Here is a 19,754-nt window from a genome sequence, read left to right as displayed (position 1 = left end):
TCCAGATTTTAAACTGTAAGACTTTTCCAACAGAAGGTATGCATTCTGATCACCATTTATTGGTTAAGTACTATAGACTAAAAATGAGGAAGTTAAGCAGACAGGACCTGGATAAGATGAAGGAACTAGATGTGGAAAGTTTCAAAGGGAGCATTACGTAACGACTGACTAGGGAAAGGGATATAGAACGAGACGTGTGGGGTAGCTTCGAGAGATGATATATTGAAGGCAGCAGAGAATCAAATAGGTAAAAATACAATGACAAGTAGAAATCGTTGGATAGCATAGGAGAAAATATAAAAATGCAGTAAATGCAGTAGGCGAATGGGAATTTGGATATCTGTTCTTCATCTTCGATCCTGTGGAACAAATCTCTCCTATTACAAGCTCTTTGCTTTCCATATTTTGAGAGGAAGTATATTCCCAAAGTAAGGGAAAAAATTGTATACTAACATGAGCCCCACAGTGCGCACTTTAAGAGCTGCGAGCACTTGGGCAGTAGTAGAGATGTCTTCCACAGTAGCGAAGATGAACAAGTGTTCATAGCTCTTAACGTATGAATTTTAGAGCATAGCACTTCAGAGCCCATGTTTACTGGAAATGTTTTTGTTTTGGCTTCATACCATCACCTCTAAAATATGAAAAGCAAAGAGCTTGTAATAAAAGAGATTTCTTTCAGAGTATTGAAGATGAAGAAGCGCTCATAGCACCTAACGCAAGAAATTTAAAGCCCGCGTTTACGATCCTTTTATGCTTCGAATATTAAGTCCTGTAATATACATGAACACTGACCGCTACTCTTGCGATACCCTGTAGAAATGGAGGAAGCTGGATTGCGGAGAAAAGAAATAAGTAGCGTAAGTTGACTAAAACAAGGGGTAAGGGTGGGACACATTCTAAGAGACCAAGGAGTCATCAATTACGTACTGAACAGAAGGTTCAAATGAATGTTGGTTGCAAATGTTCAAATGTGTGTGAAATCTTACGGGACTTAACTGCTAAGGTCATCATTCCCTAAGCTTACACACTACTTAACCTAAATTATCCTAAGGACAAACACACACACCCCCGCCAGAGGGAGGACGCGAACCTCCGCCGGGACCAGCCGCACAGTCCGTGACTGGAGCGCCTTAGACCCCTCGGCTATTCCCGCGTGGCTGTTGGTTGCAATAGAAGTTCAGAGACGAAGAGGTTTGCACAGGATAAACAAGTATTGAGAGCTGAATAAAACCAGTCTTTGGACAGAATACCATAACAACAACAAGAAAACAGGAATTCGATCAATGCATAATAGCATGATCGGTGTTCCTCTTATATTTCAGCCTTTGTAACAGAATATGCAGTGATCAGTTACATATGAAGTGATCACTTACAGATCCACCATATGAATGAGCACATCTGGTACATTCGAAAGCTATACACGCTATCATCATTGTGCGGTGTTACTCATTTCTGACATTTCCAGTTATCAGTTATCTTGTCTTGTTTCATGTCTTATCTGTTCTGTTACATAAAAAAGCAGTGTGTGTGTGTGTCTGTGTGTGTGTGTGTGTGTGTGTGTGTGTGTGTGTGTGTGTGTGTCCGTGTGTGTCCAGGATCAACTCCTAGATCCAGCAGCACTATGGGGTTGATATCCTCCTAGCTCCCACAGGAGTAGAGACATAGGTAAAAACAGCTTTTTATGCAAGCCACTGGCATATAGTGCACTGCGTGACAGGCATTTTGTGTAGGAACAGTATCAGCCTGATAAACCAACCAGCTTTGCTGGGCAGCTTACAGTTCACAGACAAGAAACAGTTTCCTGGTACCAACATGTAGGCTGTCCTGCGTGACAGGCTTGTTGTGGGAGTAGTAGGCTTTACTGAACTATATTTCAGGCGATAGACATGCTGATGGCCAAGGCTTGGGACATATTGAGGGAGAGGAGGAAATGGACAGAAAGAGAGCATGTGGAAAATGAAGAGGAGGAGACAGACATGGAAACAGAAAGGGGGTGGAGGATATGTTCAGAGTGAAATGGAGGCACGTATGGTCAGAGAGAAGGGGTGGAGATATGGAGAAAGAGAGCGGAGAAGGAGATGAAAATATTGGGATTGTGGGGAGGAGGAGATAGACTGAGGTGGTAGGATGAGGTGGATGGACTGAGTGAAGAAGAAGTGGGAAGACAGAGGGTGAGAAGAAGGTGTGTGCGATATATATGTAGAATCCATACAAGGGTGAAGCTGTGGAGAAACGGCTGGAATAGATATAACGTCCATTTCAGTCATGAAAATTGCGATGACACTCGTTAATAGGATAAGGTCGCGATAGAGCTCAGCAATGCTTTCTTGTTGGACTTGAACTTCTCTTCAAAGACACCAACAACCTTATGGACATTTTGGAGCAAACACTGACAACTGTTAACCAAATCTCTTCATTTATCAGGACTGATTTTCATCATTTCCCTTGCATATAGTTTACTGGTCGTTGTATCGTCTTATAGGAACTACGCTGGCCTCTGAAGAGAAGAAAGGTAAATTTTTAGGTAGCCGTGTCACTCACATGGCGAAAATGTCCAGCCGTCTTAGCTGATGTCCAATAATGCTGACTTCACATTTGTCCATGTGTGTTCTCTGTTGAACTTTGAAATTGGTGATATAATCTTCCTCCTATATTTTCAGAATTTCTCATATCACGCAAAATGTAACAGGTTATAGAGAGGAAAAGTGCAATTGATCTGGGCCCAGTTAATGAGCGAATATGATTGGAACGTCTATGATTACGATGGACCTTGTAATAACATCTAATGTTGAGTCACGTCAGTTCCCAATGAGACGTTTAATTCTAATCCCTCCCTTCTTTCATCATTAGTTGTATCCGAAAGGGGATAAATGACCATAAACAGTTAGTAGCCAGTAAAAATGTCCTTGGGTCATCCAGAATGTGGCCATCATACTTCTGTCCGTGCGTGTAAAACAGTCATAGTTACATCTCGTTAAAACAATAATTACAAAAAAATCATCTATAGCACAAATTTTTCAAGGGGCCACTCGGCAGAGGAATTGCTTGTATGGTACTTTTGACATAGAGACATCATCAGGGACGCTTGGAATGACGACAGCGTCATGATTGAGTCATGGAGCGAGACTGCCGTATGTCGGTCGCGGAAAATGCCAGCATTATTAATGACGCTAATACACCATATGGTAGATATTTTCTTCATCGGACTAACTATCCATATCACATGGTTAAACCGTGTACAGTGATCGAGGTTTGAAACAAATTTTAAAAAAATTACTACTATAACAAATGCACTGCACGAACAAAAATGTGAAGCACCCGGACGACATTGTCGGAAGTCAGTGTAATTTGGCACACAAAAGCAAACGATTAGAATTGCAATTCTCCGTCACAGATAGAGCAGTCATCAAAGTGCATTAAGGTTCTTCGTTTTCAGTGTTGTTACTACGCCTGGTAGGGTACGTAAGGGGTGTGAATAGCGTTAGGTACTGAGTAATCATCGTGAACGTCACGGAGATGAGACGCACTCGTACGAGACACAGTGATCTGTAAGAGATATCTGTCTGATATCTGTTATTTTTTTTTTTTTGCCTGTCTAAACTGTTCATTTGCTTTTGTCTCTTGTTAAGTGTCTGCAAATATAACCAACCTCTCGGAAAGAAGGGCGTCATTGTATTCTTTAGCTTTGTATGCTTGACAAATAATAATATGGGACCGCATGCCTTGCTCATTTCCTGACCCAGCCAATACGAAAATGAAATCCGACAATAGATGACAAAGTGGTAAATTAATAAAAGGAAAATAGGAAAATCCTGGTGTACATCTCACTACTTGCACTTCGAGTAGACATCCACCTACTTTGATTAAAAGTCGTTTAAGATTGGTTTCCACCACTAATTTCAGTGTGAGTAGAAGTATTTGTAATCTCCATGGCAGTTAGCCCCTTTAATAGAATGGAATATCTTAAATGGTACCAGGGTCAGCTGTCTGTAGAGGAAGACAGAGATTGAAATACATTCCGCAAATAATAGAGGACGCAGGTCGCAAGTACTACTTTCAGATGAAAAGGATGAAAAGGTAGACACAGGAGAGCAATTCGTCGCGAGCCGCATTACACCAGTTAGTAGACAGACGACTAAAAAAAAAGAAAAAAATAGAATATAGATCGGTAATTCGATACTACTCTTAACAGGGCAAGCAATAAGTAAGTCAGATTTCATTGAAATATGACGTAATACTTTCGACTGACCGAATTCTCACATCAGCGGTGTCAGTCTGTGGGCAGAATGGACTGTTGTATTAGTCAGACAATGGAGAATACCCTCACATAATGGATGCAAGCAACAATCTGGCGAGCGGGACTTCAGAGTTCCTATCAAGCAAGCCAGGAGTTCATCACGCTAGGATTTTGGTGGAATGCCCAGTGATGGACGGCCTTCTCATTATCCGTGAAGTTACGACTCCGCGAGAGACGCTGGCACCAGCCGTGAGGGGACAGCCTTGGAACTGACGTTGGGATGCTCCCACCACAGACTTGCCAACAACAGGTGAAAGCTGACAGCGGCCTGATTGACTATGAAGTTACGCCCCCAGCCAGATTTGGCCACGTGAGAAACTTTTACGAGAACATTTAGAATTTTCTTGGTGTAGTTGCCTTCGAAAATAGTCTGAATGGTAGGGAAATAAGGTGGCATTTGCACATATCTCATAGGCTAACGACGACACAAGCGCTTTCATTGGCCGCTAATATGTGGCATGGAACTTCCCGACGCTTGTAAGGCGAGACGAGGGGAGTCGACTCATAAATTTTCTCTCTTTCCATAGGTCAACAAAGGGTTTGGAGATAGGTGGAGAGTGGCAGAGAACAGTAGCTTCCTGAAACTTCCTGACAGATTAAAACATTGTGCCGGACCGAGACTCAAACTCGGGACATTTGCCTTTCGCGGGCAAGTGCTCTACCAACTGAGCTACCCAAGCACGACTCACAACCCGTCCTCACAGCTTCAATTTGCCAGTACCACGTCTCCTACCTTCCAAACATCACAGAAGCTCTTCTGCGAAGCCGGCCCGTGTGGCCGAGCGGTTCTAGGCGCTTCAGTCTGGAACCACGCGACCACTAAAGTTGCAGGTTCGAATCCTGCCTCGGGCATGGATGTGTGTGTGATGTCCTTAGGTTAGTTAGGTTTAAGTAGTTCTAAGTTCTATGGGACTGATGACGGCAGATGTTAAGTCCCATAGTGTTCAGAGCCATTTCAACCAATCTTCTGTGAAACTTGCAGAACTAGCACCCCTGGAAGAAACGATATTGCGGAAACATGGCTTAGCCACAGCCTAGGGGATGTTTCCAGGATGAGATTTTCACTCTGCAGCGGAGTGTTCGCTGATATGAAACTTCCTGACAGATTAAAACTGTGTGCCGGACGGAGACTCGAACACGGGACTTTTGCCATTCACGGCCAAGGTTCACAGAAGAGGTCCTGTGAAGTTTGGAAGGTACAAGACGAGGTATTGGCAGAATTGAAGCTGTGAGGACGGGTCGTGAGTCGTGCTTGGGTAGCTCAGTTGGTAGAGCAATTGCCCGCGAAAGGCAAAGGTCCCGACTTCGAGTCTCGGTCTGGCACACAGTTTTAATCTGTCAGGAAGTTTCATGTCAGCGCACATTCCGCTGCAGAGTGAAAATCTCATTCTAGTAGCTTCCTGGTTCAGCGATCGATGGAGAGCAGATAGCGTTCGGGATCCGGGACGGAATCAGAATGTAAGTGTTCTCGCTGTATTGTTAGGATTTAACTGAGATCAGCAACATGTACAGTTCTGGAACCTTTCGATCAAGTTAGAGGCGTTTTACAACCTTAGTCATGATTCGTAAGTTTATCATTTCAATTTTGGCATAATTCAGGAGTCAACGTTTATTACAGTCGGTCTTGAGTTACCATGACTTGCTCATTAACTTGCCCTGTGCGCGGATTAATACCTCTCCTTAATACTATTGGTAAGGCAATTACCTCTGCCACACCATAAAGGCGAGCCATTCGTGATCGCAGGAAGTAACACCTCTTTCATACTATACTTCCCAGTACTTTGGAGACGCACCATACGGCTATTACTTGTAACTAGGAAGGTTAATACTCCATTTGTTTCTTGTCAATTTGAACGAAGACGTTCGTCATGTTTAGTTTCTCCCATGTGTGCAGACACTCGTGAAATAAATGTGCAATAATCGAATTCCTCTTGACGTCATTTGGGTACTTACATAACCCCATGTCACTTGAATATAGATCATCCAAGGCCACACCCACTACATGTGAGGGGAGCTGTTTCTCTCGAGTGCTCCGTGGTGCAAATATTCTTTTAAATAACAGACAGCTTTCGACCAGCCTACAGACCTTAGGATATGTCTGCTTTAATTTTTCTATTAATCATTTATGTTTAGGCATCTGGCAACCTTTATATGAATCGCTACTAGCAGTAGCAGCTTACATAGACCTCGCTCTTTTATTTAGCTCATTATGCCAAGATATTTATTCAGCTAGTTACGGTGTTCTTTCATTTTCCCCTACAGGATATTTATTCAGTTAGTAACGGACTTCTTTCATCTGTACCTGACCAAATTTTTAAGAGGCATTTCTGTGTGGTTTTATCAGGCCGCCTGATCGACTCGTACAATATCTAGGATTGTGGGTCATCCGGATGTGACAATGGGGGCTGATGCTGGACTGCATGGGAACGTTGTCAAGGTTTCGGTCGATAATGTCCTACCACAAGAGGAGAGGATCGCCGTATTGTGCACCACGCACGTCATAACCTCTTCACATCTGCACTTGCCATCTGAGACCAAGCATTCTGTGACAGCATTCTGTGACATCAAGCGCCATTGGTTGGAGAACAGATGCAGCTGGACAAATCAGGATGATTGTCCTCTGCGACCTGGGGTGAGGTATCATTCATCCATTGCTTTGGAGAGGCACAGCGGTGTTACTCCTGGCGTCATGGAATAACGAACCATCAGGTATGACTTCATGTGAGTGGACGACGATGTGTCACGGACATCCTGCGTCCTCGTGTGTGACCTTCCATGCGACGGTACCATGATGTCATTTTCCAACAGGGAAATACTCGTCCACACTTGGCACATGTCTCTATTAACTGTCTGCGTGATGTTGATATACTCCTATGTCCAGCAAGGTACCTAGATTTGTCCCAGGTAGAACATGTATGGCCGCATGGAGTGACCGAGCGGTTTGAGGTGCCACGTCACGGACTGTCCCCTCACCCTCCCACCCAGCTGGAGGTTCGAGTCGCCCGTCGGGCATAGGTGTGTGTTTTGTTCTTATCATTAATTAGTTTAAGTAGTAAGCAAGTCTAGGGACCGATGACCTCAGCCATTTGGTCCCTTAGGAACTCACACACCTTTGAACATCTGAACATATATGGCGCCAGCACGGACGTCAACTCTGATCAGGCAAGTGCCCAGAATCTACAGGCCCACATTCGTGGGCCAGGATGCTTCAGGAGAGTATACAACGGATTTGTGACACCCTTTCCAACCGAATCAGTGCGTGCGTCCATACCACTGCAGGTGCAGCGTCATACTAATACTGTAACGTCCCCTTAGAAGAATTGTACACGACTGTGCTTAAACTGACACACAATAATTTTTAGCGCAACGCAATCTGACTTTCAGAAATCCCTACAAAGGAATGGCCCTGACTAACATTAACCTGTACCTTTCACAAATCACTTACCTCACCAAAAATCTTCGTTACTCGAACTACAGCAAAACAGCGAGCGCCACTACTGCCAGCTAAATAACAGATTCAAACTACGGAAGGCACTAACTACTAGTAGGCATAGTTAGCAAATGAAAGGTTTTAATAGAGAACAAACAATGTATTTACCTTAATAATCATAATATATACAACAGTTCATGCCATTCAGTATTACAAATCTCAAAACTCCGCCATCTCTCTCCCCACATCCACCACTGGTGGCGGCTCACCTCCAACTGCGCAACGCTACGCGCTGTTCACATCCAGCTGCCGCTGCCCAACACTACAATGGCAGACAACAATGCAAACTAGCCACAGACTGCACACAGCACAGCCGGTGACCTTCATACAGGGCGCTACGTAACGTTGCCAATAAGAAAACATAAACAGCCTACTTACAATACATAGGCTCAAACTACCAAGTTGCTTGTAAATCTGACTGGATATTGTAATATCTGAAACAACGCATACCCTCTCAACCCGTAGAGTTTCATTTTGTTTGTTTCTCCCCTTCTGAGTCCTTCACTTTCTTCTCACTCAGTGCGTATGGAATTTCATCGAGCAGCAATTCACAAAGGTAAATCACCTTCTCACTACCTGAAAGAATTGCATGACCTATTTGTTAACATTTTACTCTTTAGAGTCATTCTAGAAGCACGTGTCCTTTTGTATTTCAACATCATCCAATCAGTCATTCGACCTCCATTGCTATACACACTGCCGGAAAAAAATGTAACTCCCTCAGGGGGAAGGCCATTTTATTGAGAAGCGAGGTGACCTGCTGTTCATCATTGTAGGAGTGTATGACAACAAATTCAGACCAAATGAAACACACGTGTCACAGCAAAGGGTGAGCAAACAGTCGCATCAGTGAACAATGTATCGCTCTCACTCCTCTCCCCCCAACCCCTGGTGGCAACACAGAAGTGAGAACTATCGTAAAGGTGCCGGATGACGTCCTGAGAATAGACAGTTCCAAGCATTTTGGTCCTTCATTGCAATTCGGCAATGGTTATTTTTGGCCCTGGAGAACGAGTAAGAACCCACGTTTTACGTGGTCAGCTTACGAGACTTCTAGTGATCTTGCTGGCTAGTGCAGCTGTACACCACAAAGGGCGTGTTGCGTCGCAGCAGCCTTACGTGGACGTGCATTCTCCTGCTGAAAAAGCACACCACCTTTCAATCGAAGAAATGGCAGTAACACGGGAGTAACGGCCTGTGAAATGTAGCGGGCACTGTACATTTACCCTGCAGAAACACCACATGTGACCAAGAGTTGTAACCTATGCCCCCCCCCCCCCCCATCCTGCACCATGAATTTTGGGATGAGATTTGTTGCCGTGGGCGAAAGCACTCTGGAATAGGCAGCTCATCAGGCCCACGTGATACCCTTCTACACCCGTCACTCGCATACAGACAGAACTCATTCTCAGTTCTACAGACGACATTGGGCCGTTTCACTATCAGTAGCCGTGCTTGGCACTGTCGCGGTGTCAGTGGTAGCCTGGCCAGAAACGTAACTTACCTTGATCCTGTTACAAGCAATGATTCCCAGTGGTCCCTGATGACGCAGCAGGAGCAGTATGTGCCCGGATTCTGTCCCTGGGTGATCTTCGTTCTACCACAGCTGCTCGCAAAACGCGTCGATCTTGACATGCTTCTGCAATACTCGCACGTCCAGAACCTGGTCAGGTGCTGCCATTACCCACAGATCACTATTCAGATCAGTGCCATACCACTGATGCACTGTGTCCAACCTATGCAACAACCCGTCACTGCGTCCATCCGGCTTCCCGCAGCCCCTCAATGTGACCTCGTTCAAACTGCTGAAGCTGTTAAACAGGAGTACGTACTCGTCGGCGGAACAAGGTTGTATTCTAGAACGAGTGTTGCAAACGTTGTTCACCTCTAAACTTAGCGTAGTTACAGCCTGCAGAGTCAAAACAGAGGGTATGACAAATGAATCACTGACACTACAACCCCTGGGTACGCACTAAACGCAGTCCTCGAGCCTTTTTTTATTTTATTTTTTATTATTTCTGAAAGGTATATCTCCCCGAGTCTTCTCTACACATTAAGGTCTTACGGTAAACATAAGCATGTTACTTCTTCTGCATCACCGATACACGTTTCATTAGGTTGTCTTATGAGTCCATTCTAATTTCTTTGAGTCCAAGAGAGAATTACCTGGCGCCATGTAATCCATTCACCTGGTTACGTGACCCTCTGACCTCCATTTCACATTCATTACAGTCCACATCTACACCACTACTCTGCAATTCACATTCAGATGCCTAGTGGTGGGTTAATCGACCTCTCTCATTTTATGACATGATCATTTCTCACTATGCAGGCGAGCGTCAACAAAATACGAGGGCTGTCCAGAAAGTAAGTTACGATCGGTCACTAAATGGAAACGACTATGGAAATCCGATAAAGCTTTGCAAAGAAGTGTTGGGCAGTATCTCCAGTATGACTCTAGGTAGAATTATGTCGCTCTTTTCATTCCTGAGCTCTTAGTGAGCGCGTAAAGATTTTATAGAAAATAGTGTCTCCCGCCAAGTACGGGGTCCTGGTGAGAATTTTCCCCTGAAGCTATGCAACCAACATTACATAACTGTCGTGCGGTTTCTTCTCCAAGACAATTCTCAGCCTCATTCTGCAGGGGCAATGAAGATGTTCCTGCATCGTTTCAATTCGAAATGTTTGGTTACCCACAATACAGCCCGTAATTGTCTCCCACTGAGTTTCATCTCTGCTCATACGAACCGCTGGCTATGAAGACCACATTTTGGCACAGACAACAAGCTTTAGGCCAGCGTAGAGAATTGGCGGAAAGCACTGGCGGCTGCCTTCTATGATGAGGATATTGGAAAGTTGGTACAACGTTACGACGAATGTCTGAGTCAGAACGGCGACTACGTAGAGAAGTAGCTGAAAGGTGTAGCTAACTGTTACAAATGAAATATATCTGATTTTCACTGTGATTTTCATTTCGCGATCAATCGTAACTTACTTTATGGACAGCCCTTGTATATTCGCATTCGGAGGAGAAAGTTAGTGATCGAAATTTCGTGAAAAGATCTCGCTGTAACGAAAAATACCTCTGTTTAGTGACTGTCACCACCCCTCGCGCATCATATCCGTGACACTCTTTACCCTATTTCATGATAATACAAAACGATCTACCTTCCTTTGATCCTATACCGCGTAGCAACACTCCGGAAGAGGATGGACGAGCTTAGTGTAGGCGGTCTCTTCAGTAGATCTGTTGCACCCTCAAGGTGTTGTATCAATGCTACAGTGTTTGGCTCTAAGCACTATGGGACTTAACATCTGAGGTCATCAGTCCGCTAGACTTAGAACTACTTAAACCTAACTAACCAAGGACATCACACATCCATGCCCGAGGCAGGATTCGAACATGCTACCGTAGCAGCAGCGCGGTTCCGGACTGAAGCGCCTAGAACCGCTCTGCCACAGCGGCCGGCGATACAGTGTTTGTTTCACCCTCCCCACAGCACTTTCTACACGATCGTTCCAGTGTAAGTTGTTCGTAACTGTATCCCTAAGTATTTAATTGGATTTGTGAGGTTTATCTTGTAACCGAAATTTAAAGGATTTCTTTTAGTATACATGTTGATGACCTCACACTTTTCCTTATTTAGAGTCAGTTTCCATTTTTGGCACTATACAGGTATCTTCTGATGACTTTACTACATCGTAAATGATGGTATCATCCACAACAGCTGCTCAGATTGTCTCCTAATCGTTTATATAGATCAGGAATGCAGAGCGCCCATAACACTTCCTTGGGGATCACCAGATATCACTTCGGTTGGAGTCGGTCGCTTCCCCTTAATTACTACGAACTGTGACCTTCCTGACAGGAAATCACGAATCCAGTCGCACAACTGAAACGATGCTCCATAGGCACGCAATCTGATGAGAAGTCGCTTCTGAGGAGCAGTGTCAAAAGCCTTCTGGAAATCTAGAAATACGGCATCAATTTCATATTCCATATCGATAGCACTCATTACTTAGACTGAACAAAGAGCTACTTGTGTTTCAAAAGGAAGACGTTTTCTGAACGCTTCTTGACTATGTGTAAATAGATCGACTTAATTTCGTAATGTTCGATCACAGTAAATGTTCAAAAATTCTACTAATTAATCCTTAAATACACTAACCAAAGCATCACAGTAGTTGTCTTTAATAACATGAAGGATAATTTTCCTAGCCGGCCGCGGTGGTCGTGCGGTTCTAGGCGCTCCAGTCCGGTGCCGCGCTGCTGCTACGGTCGCAGGTTCAACTCCTGCCTCGGTAGTGGGTGTGTGTGATGTCCTTAGGTTAGTTAAGTTTAAGTAGTTCTAAGTTCTAGGGGACTGATGACCACAGCAGTTGAGTCCCATAGTGCTCAGAGCCATTTGAACCATTTCTGATAATTTTCCTGTAAGGTTATGAAGCACGATTAGAAATGAATTCAACACGTAGTACAGAGCAGCACAGTCCGTAGGGTACATGTAAAGCACACATTTAAAGAAATCTATTCCTTCCAGCCTTTCCCTTGATCCATTTCTTTGTTTCATTGCCTCCCGTACTAACTCCTAGCATATATATCTTTCTGTTTTGTGCTGGTCGCGTCCTCATATTCACTGTAGCCACCTACGGTTCATACTTCTGCTGAAAAAAATGCTTTACTAGACGGCTGTCTTGAGAGGTGATATCCACAGTATACATGTTGAAAAATGAAATGTCCAGAATAATTTAGTACCAACGTCGCGCCGGCCTTTATGACCGAGCGGTTCAAGGCGCTTCAGTCTGGAACCGAACGACCGCTACGGTCGCAGGTTCGAATCCTGCCTCAGGCATGGATGTGTGTGATGTCCTTAGGTTAGTTAGGTTGAAGTACCTCTACATTCTAGGGCACTGATGACCTCAGATGTTAAGTCCCACAGTTCTCAGAGCCATTTTTGAACCAACGTCGCTGATGACGTTCTTGCACACCAGTTATGTGTTGAATGTGAACAGTAGCTTTCTGGAGATGGTACAAGCAATGGAAAACGAACTATCTTATAGTAATAGTCCTCACAGATGGAGGGAGGGTATTTTACAAAAAAATACCACTAGTAAAATTCATGTCTATTGCAGATCTTGACTGCCCCGTAGTACAACTCTGAAAATATGGCGCTGCTAAAACTCCAGCTCCACGACGATGGCTTTCCAACCTACGGTTTTTCGAGATGCTGTTCCCCACACCATACCTGTCGAAAAAGTTTTAAGACTGGAGTCATAAAAAAATAGAGAAAGTTTAAGGTTGTGCTTTTAATGCTTCTGCATAGTTTATCCCTACTTGAGTACAACACACAGAACATGTACACAGCCATGAGAAACTGTCAGGAAGTCCTTCTTGGGGATGTTGTCTTCAATTCGTATGTCACATTGGCTTGAAAGAAGATTAAGTCGTCAAAGCGTTGATCTCTCGTGTGAATTTCTGCATTTTGTCGTTTTGTGTTAGATTTGTATTGATGACATCAAGTCTCCTCACCCATAATGATTTTTTCCAGAAAAGAATTGTCCGCATTTTGCATGTCAAACACATGCTTTAAAGGTACTGCCCCATGGCGACTTGTGACACAGCAACGTGGACACATTCCAGCCGCAGGTCCACTGCTTAACACTCCCTGCTCAGGATTGATCGGTTGAATACATATCTGTTGTTTACAGTAGTTATTTCAAGCTGCCATCGTAGTTACTTCTCTTACGTCGCTTGTACGCCAGGAAGAAAATCAGTCTTGGACCATTTTGTGCGGACGCTGTATATAGCATTAGCTTGCTTGTCATCTGCATAACATTTTTACTCAACCTGCACCATTTTACAAGGGTGTTCGCTGCTTCACGTTCTCCTGTTTAGTCTACGGTAGTGGAAATCAATATAAAGGCATGGTTTATGTAGCAAAATTAACATTGTCAGCTTAAATAGTTGCGCACAGTCTACATCAAATAGTATGAGATCTAGTACAGTGATAAATGCGGTCAAATGTTATCCCATTTGATGTCAGTAGTACAGTGTATAACATCAACGATTCAGGTGACAGAGTGTGGAACTCGGTATAAAGACAGTCGGGTCTGTGCAGTGTTAGTGTATTCGTATGTGCATTTCTGCAGACAGGAAACTGCAATATTAGTGACAATGCATATTGTGTACGTATACCATGACTGTGACAGCTCCAAGCGGAAAACAGTTATCATGTGACGAAAAACCAAAAATCGTTGTGTAGAAGGGAATGGTGCTCTCTTATAGTTAAATCGCCAAGCAACTGAACAGTTCAAGTATAGTGATAATTTCAATAGATTGGGAGCACGAAATCGACACAACGGAAATTGTGGCAAAGTAGAAAATTATCTGAGGCATCGAAACCAATATGTAAAGCAAGGGCCACAAACCGTTATTCTTATCACATTGTTGCTAGTTTGCAATTGCCAGTAAATTCCTGACGCGTACGACAAATTTTGTCAAATGGAAACATCTTGTATTTAACAAATCTGCTGTAACACCCATCATAAACAATCTAGATTGGAATGTACTGAAAAACATATGTCATGGACTTGACGATGAGATAATGTAATCTTGAGTGAAGAGAAATTTAACATAGATGACCCAGATGGATTTCAGTATGATTGGCATGGTCTAAGAATAGACTGGCAAGTAAGAATAAGAAGAAATTTTAGTAGTGGAAGCGTTATGATTTGGACAGCCTTCTTCACTAAAGGTAAAACACACATTAATTGGATGAACACTAGTATGAACTCTAATATCTACACAGAGATGCTAGAGACTGAATGGATTAGAATGTATGAGGTCCTATGGGACGAAAGCCTAATGTTTCAATAGCGCAATACATCGGTGCCTGGTTCTGCTTCAACATAAGTCTGGTTTGTAGATAAACATATCAATTTCTTGCCAAGGCCTGCACGTAACGTGGATTTGAGCTCTGTGGGAAACCTTTGGGGAATACTTGCAAGGCGTGTTTATCGCGATGGAGGGCAATTTGAGGCCGTATATGATCTGGAAAGAGCGATACGAGATGAGTATGAGAGAATATCACTGCAAGAACTACAGATCCTAACAAAATCAACGCCGAAAAGAATTTTTGAGATAATTAGGAAGAATGGAGGATGGACAGAGAACCAAAAGTCCAATAACACAACAGGACAGTGCGTGGCTGCATAAGAATTTCCACCCAGGAAATGCGAACGTCTTATTTGGTTTCTAGTGCTATTGATCTTCTAGTTTCATAATAAAATCTATAAACGTATTCTTAAGACATTGTAAATTGCTGTCGTAGGAACCCTGCCTTTATACTGAATTCCACTACTGTATTTACTACATTACAAAGGTTTCATACATCTTGTGTACGTATACTGGAATACAGGCATAACAATGCTAATAGTGGTTTCTTTAGCGCTGCACTATGTTTTACAGGCTCAGCATTGACATTTAGTTTCCCCGTTCCTTAGTAAATTACAGCGAGATCTAGGAAAGGTCATACGTTGACCTCCGTGTTAGCACAAGTACAGATATAACACTGCTGGACATGAAGTACGACCTGTGAGACAGCTCTTGAACTCTGTGTCGGTGTATTATTGTTAATCACATTCTATGGCTTGTAGTATATGTGGCGTCATCTTTGGTGGGAACTTTGAAGAGATTTATAGCGGTGTGAAGGGACGGCTGCTTACTATATGTTTTGGTACAGATGATCTCGGTGTACCTTACTTTATCTTGATGACCTGAAAGACTGTCACTGTAGATGTGTTACAGCTATAGATGTGTTACAGAGAAAGTACAAATAAGTTATAACGAAGACGTTCTTTTCGTTGTTATAAAAAAATGCATTTTATTTCGCTTTTACGAATTCCGGTCATATACAAGACATCTGCAACGCTCGACGTGCGTTTTAATTAAAAATATCATTACACATAAACCAGATAATACATACAAAACTGGCCTCTTTCCTCACGACGAATGGGCAGAAAAACGTTTGTTGCCTTCTAAAGTTACTTGAACGGTATAATTTGTAATCATTTTTTTAATGTTGCTGTGCCTCAGCCCGTCATTTCGGCTTGTCACCCTTAACGGCCGTAACCTAGCATTGATAGTATTAACGTATGTCTATTTTTTTTGGGTTGCGTAATTTAAAACGTAAGCGGGTGTAGCATGAGTAAGTGCACACAACTTTCAGAAACAAATATTATTTCATACGAAAATCAAGCTAGATGGTGAAGTATTTAACACACTGGATTTTAGAAGATGGAGGTTCAAATCGGCTTCAAATTAGGCAGTTCAGATTTTCCGTAGCTTTCCCGAATCAAGTAAGGTGAACTTTGGGATAATTTCTGCGGACAGTCTCTCACTTGTTTCCTGTCGCGTCCCCGTCCAATTCCAGAATACACTCTGTCTTTAAGGGCCTCGTTGTAGAGAAGACGATAAGCCCAAATCTTTCACGATTACCTGTAGAAGTCAGATCATACAGTATTAGTTTTTCTAACGTTGAAAGAAATTTCCAGTCACCAATGATTATTCCACACCAAGTATCAGCCACAAGCTTGGAACATATGATATGTATGCAGTCAATTTCCACCAAGTAAATAGCAATTAAATTAAGACAAGAGTCAAACATATTTAAATGCAGGATATCAGAGTTGCAGTTTTTTGACAAAACAATATGTCGAAAGCTTCGCATGAATTTTCTGGTTTTACGTAAAAATTTTCCTGTGAAATAAATTTATCCTCTATAATAATAGTATAACGTCAGCCCGTTCGCTACTGTTGACGTTTTATTTACTGAAAATTTATTGTCTCTCTTCATAATTATATAGATAAGGGAGAATAATATACATTAAACATGAACTTTCAAAAACGGTCAATCAGGTAAGATAACGATAAAAAAAATAATTTTGTGATATGTGATTTTATGTGTATGAGCGACTACAACGTATGTATCTATATCTCGTATATTGATTGTTTCTGTTACAATTTTTAAAAATTGAGTTACACAGTTTAGACTGAGCGTAATATGCTACTGCTGAATCACATTTGCGACTTCTATTTGAATCTGTCGCTGGTTGTCCACCAATAATTACATTTTGAGTAAAATTAACTTTCACCAGGTTTGGGAAACGCTGTCTTGGGTATTAAACTCTTCCTGCATTTCAGCTTCTCAACGTCTTCACTATTTTAGTGAGACCACACATTAGATAAATGTACTTCCACCGAACGATTACGAGATGGACACGGTCGCGTTCAGAGGCCCCCAAGGAATGAAAATAAGGCTGAAAAATATTGAAAGTGAAAGGTACGGAACCGGTATTGGTCACTCGATTTATCAATATAACAGTTATGTGCAAAATTATGCTAACATGTTTTCGAAACAGCCACACACTCACTCCCAGCATGAGAACTAAATAGTATACTGAAGCTGATGGAGGAATTTTTCAGATTTTTATTTAAATTGACGTAGAATTATCGAGTATTTCGTATTAAAAAATAGACAGATAAGACATTTGCGGCGTTCCGATCATAAACAACAAGAAAAGTAGCGATACCTCCGCGATAAACTAAAAATTGGACACAAAAATATTGCAGATGTGATGAAATTCCAAATGTAGTACTAGTAGAATACAATATATTTTTTAATGTCTGTGTATTCATCTCAATTCCCATCCTTGGTGGTAAACATGAAACATTTATATTATTTTCTCCATAGGTTATGGATCAATACACAGACCTCCGGTGCACAAAAATCAAGCAATTTATCGTTTTCATCTAAGTAATATAGAGGGAACTACAAAGGAAAAAAAAACTCATCATGCCGCTACCAAATGTGTTTATCAGCGTATTAGTTTCAGAGCATTACAAATCCATTTTGAATGCAAACAATTCATTTCATTCAGTTGCTCTTGTGCAGGTAGTGAGTAAACGCCATTTCAGAGCAATGTTGCAGTAATATCAACACTGCTTGATATTATATGAAGACAAACAAAGAAACTACTACCCTAAACATGACGCTGCAACTGATAAACGATGATTTCGTATACGCGTAGCGCCTCGATCAAATACTTTCTCAATTTCTCTGTGACTAAATTTTATTGTTTCATTAAATTATGTGGACGAATGACAGGATTTATACTTCAATGGAGCCATGGATGTTTCGTTACAGCATTGTATCGAAGGGGGATTTATCATAACGCAATATGAAAAACGAGTTTTCGATTTTTTATTTTATATAGAATACCGGGTGATTCTACACTTCATTTAACGAACGTCTGCAGCATAATTAAATGTAATCGTGAAAATCCATAATGGGTATAAAAGATGTAAAAATTAGTGTCAACAAATGCTGAAGCATATGAAACAATCATTCATACACTGCAAAAATAGCTGTGTCAGACGGAGGTGTATATTACACACCTGTCCACAACACGTACGACGTTCATTGATTAATGTACGCTCGTGAACAACAAAATATCGGGACTGATCGCATTATGACTACCTAGTTCGTCCAAAGGAGGGTATTAATCTGTTAAGAGCTATGGAAATTAAGCACGATTGTACATCTCACGTAGATTATCCCGCATTGCAATCGTAAGACCGGTATTTTCACACTGAATTAATCAAAGCGGTATACTTAGTAGGATCAGCGTATTCACTCGTTAACTTGTTTTTCCTTCCGGAAAAAAGAGCGCGATGGACAAACCGGAATCTATTTTTAGGTCTCCAGAGCCACCTGGCGGAGATTGGCGAAACAAGCCACCGGCCACACCCCGCGCGGCGGCCGGCGCGCGAGACGTCGGCGGTGCAGGTAAACTCGTGTAAAGGCACACGCGGAGCTTAAATAACGAATGCGCGGGGAGTGAGTGGCTACACACGTGGACACGGACAGGGGTGGAGCGCAGAGCAGAGGCGGCCGCAGCAGTGCGCCAGCTGGCCAGCAGAGGAGCACAGCAGAGTACGGGGCGCGCAGCGATCCTACCTGTTAGCGGCGCGCCGGCGTCCGCGAGAGTGCAGCGGTGGCGCGCCTGCGCGCGGCGACCCGCCTCGCCCGCTGTGGCGGCGCTGCGCCCCCCGGGGCTGAGCCGTCACACGCGCCCTCCATCACGCACTCCACTCCCGTCGACCTGCGCTTCTGTCCGCCAAATTCCGATACAGCAGAAGTGCTACACTACGCCTAAGCTGCTAACAGTCTGCCTACTGCCATAACTCACTCCTTCAGCTCATTGCACCCCCAATAAATTTTCAGTAAAACCGTCTATATTTTTAGGCTTCCGTACTTCAATCGGTGAAAACGGATGGATCATTTTTTTGTCTGCCCGATTGTTAAAACCCATTTTTCTCACAAATGAATAGAGGTACCAAGTTGAAATTTATATCAAATACCAAGGTCCCAGCCCCTTGGCAATGCAAATAATTTAAGCTTCTAGTCCACCCAGTCAAAAGGTATGTCCATATACGTCGCATATTTTGAAACTCGCAAAAACATTCATCAAAATCTATAGATGAGATACACTACTGGACATTAAAATTGGTACACTAAGAAGAAATGCAGATGATAGGGTATTCATTGGACAAATATATTATACTAGAACTGACATGTGATTACATTTTCACACAATTTGGGTGCATAGATCCTGAGAAATCAGTACCCAGAACAACCAACTCTGGCCGTAATAAGGGCCTTGATACGCCTGGGCATTGAGCCAAACAGAGCTTGGATGGCGTGCACAGGTACAGCTGCCCATACAGCTTCAACACGATACCACAGTTCATCAAAAGTAGTAACTGGTGTACTGTGATGAGCCAGTTACTCGGCCACCATTGACCAGACGTTTTCAATTGGTGAGAGATCTGGAGAATGTGCTGGCCAGGGCAGCAGACGAACATTTTCTGTATCCAGAAAGGCCCGTACAGGATCTGCAACATGAGGT

The 19,754-nt window shown here is 42.8% G+C and overlaps 1 protein-coding gene across 1 annotated transcript in view; it reads right to left on the bottom strand.

The window, feature by feature from the left end:
- Positions 1-18,816, bottom strand: part of LOC126105408 (glutamate-gated chloride channel-like) — a 187,222-nt gene extending 168,406 nt beyond the window's left edge. The window contains exon 1 of the mRNA XM_049912342.1: positions 18,803-18,816. The gene's annotated coding sequence lies outside the window, so the exon portion shown is untranslated. The remainder of the gene's footprint in view (positions 1-18,802) is intronic.
- Between the last annotated feature and the right edge of the window lie 938 nt (positions 18,817-19,754).

The sequence above is a fragment of the Schistocerca cancellata genome, chromosome 1 (assembly GCF_023864275.1).
Source record: "Schistocerca cancellata isolate TAMUIC-IGC-003103 chromosome 1, iqSchCanc2.1, whole genome shotgun sequence".
NCBI lineage: Eukaryota > Metazoa > Arthropoda > Insecta > Orthoptera > Acrididae > Schistocerca > Schistocerca cancellata.
Note: the sequence above shows the minus strand (reverse complement) of the source record. Positions and strands in the feature narration are given on the sequence as shown.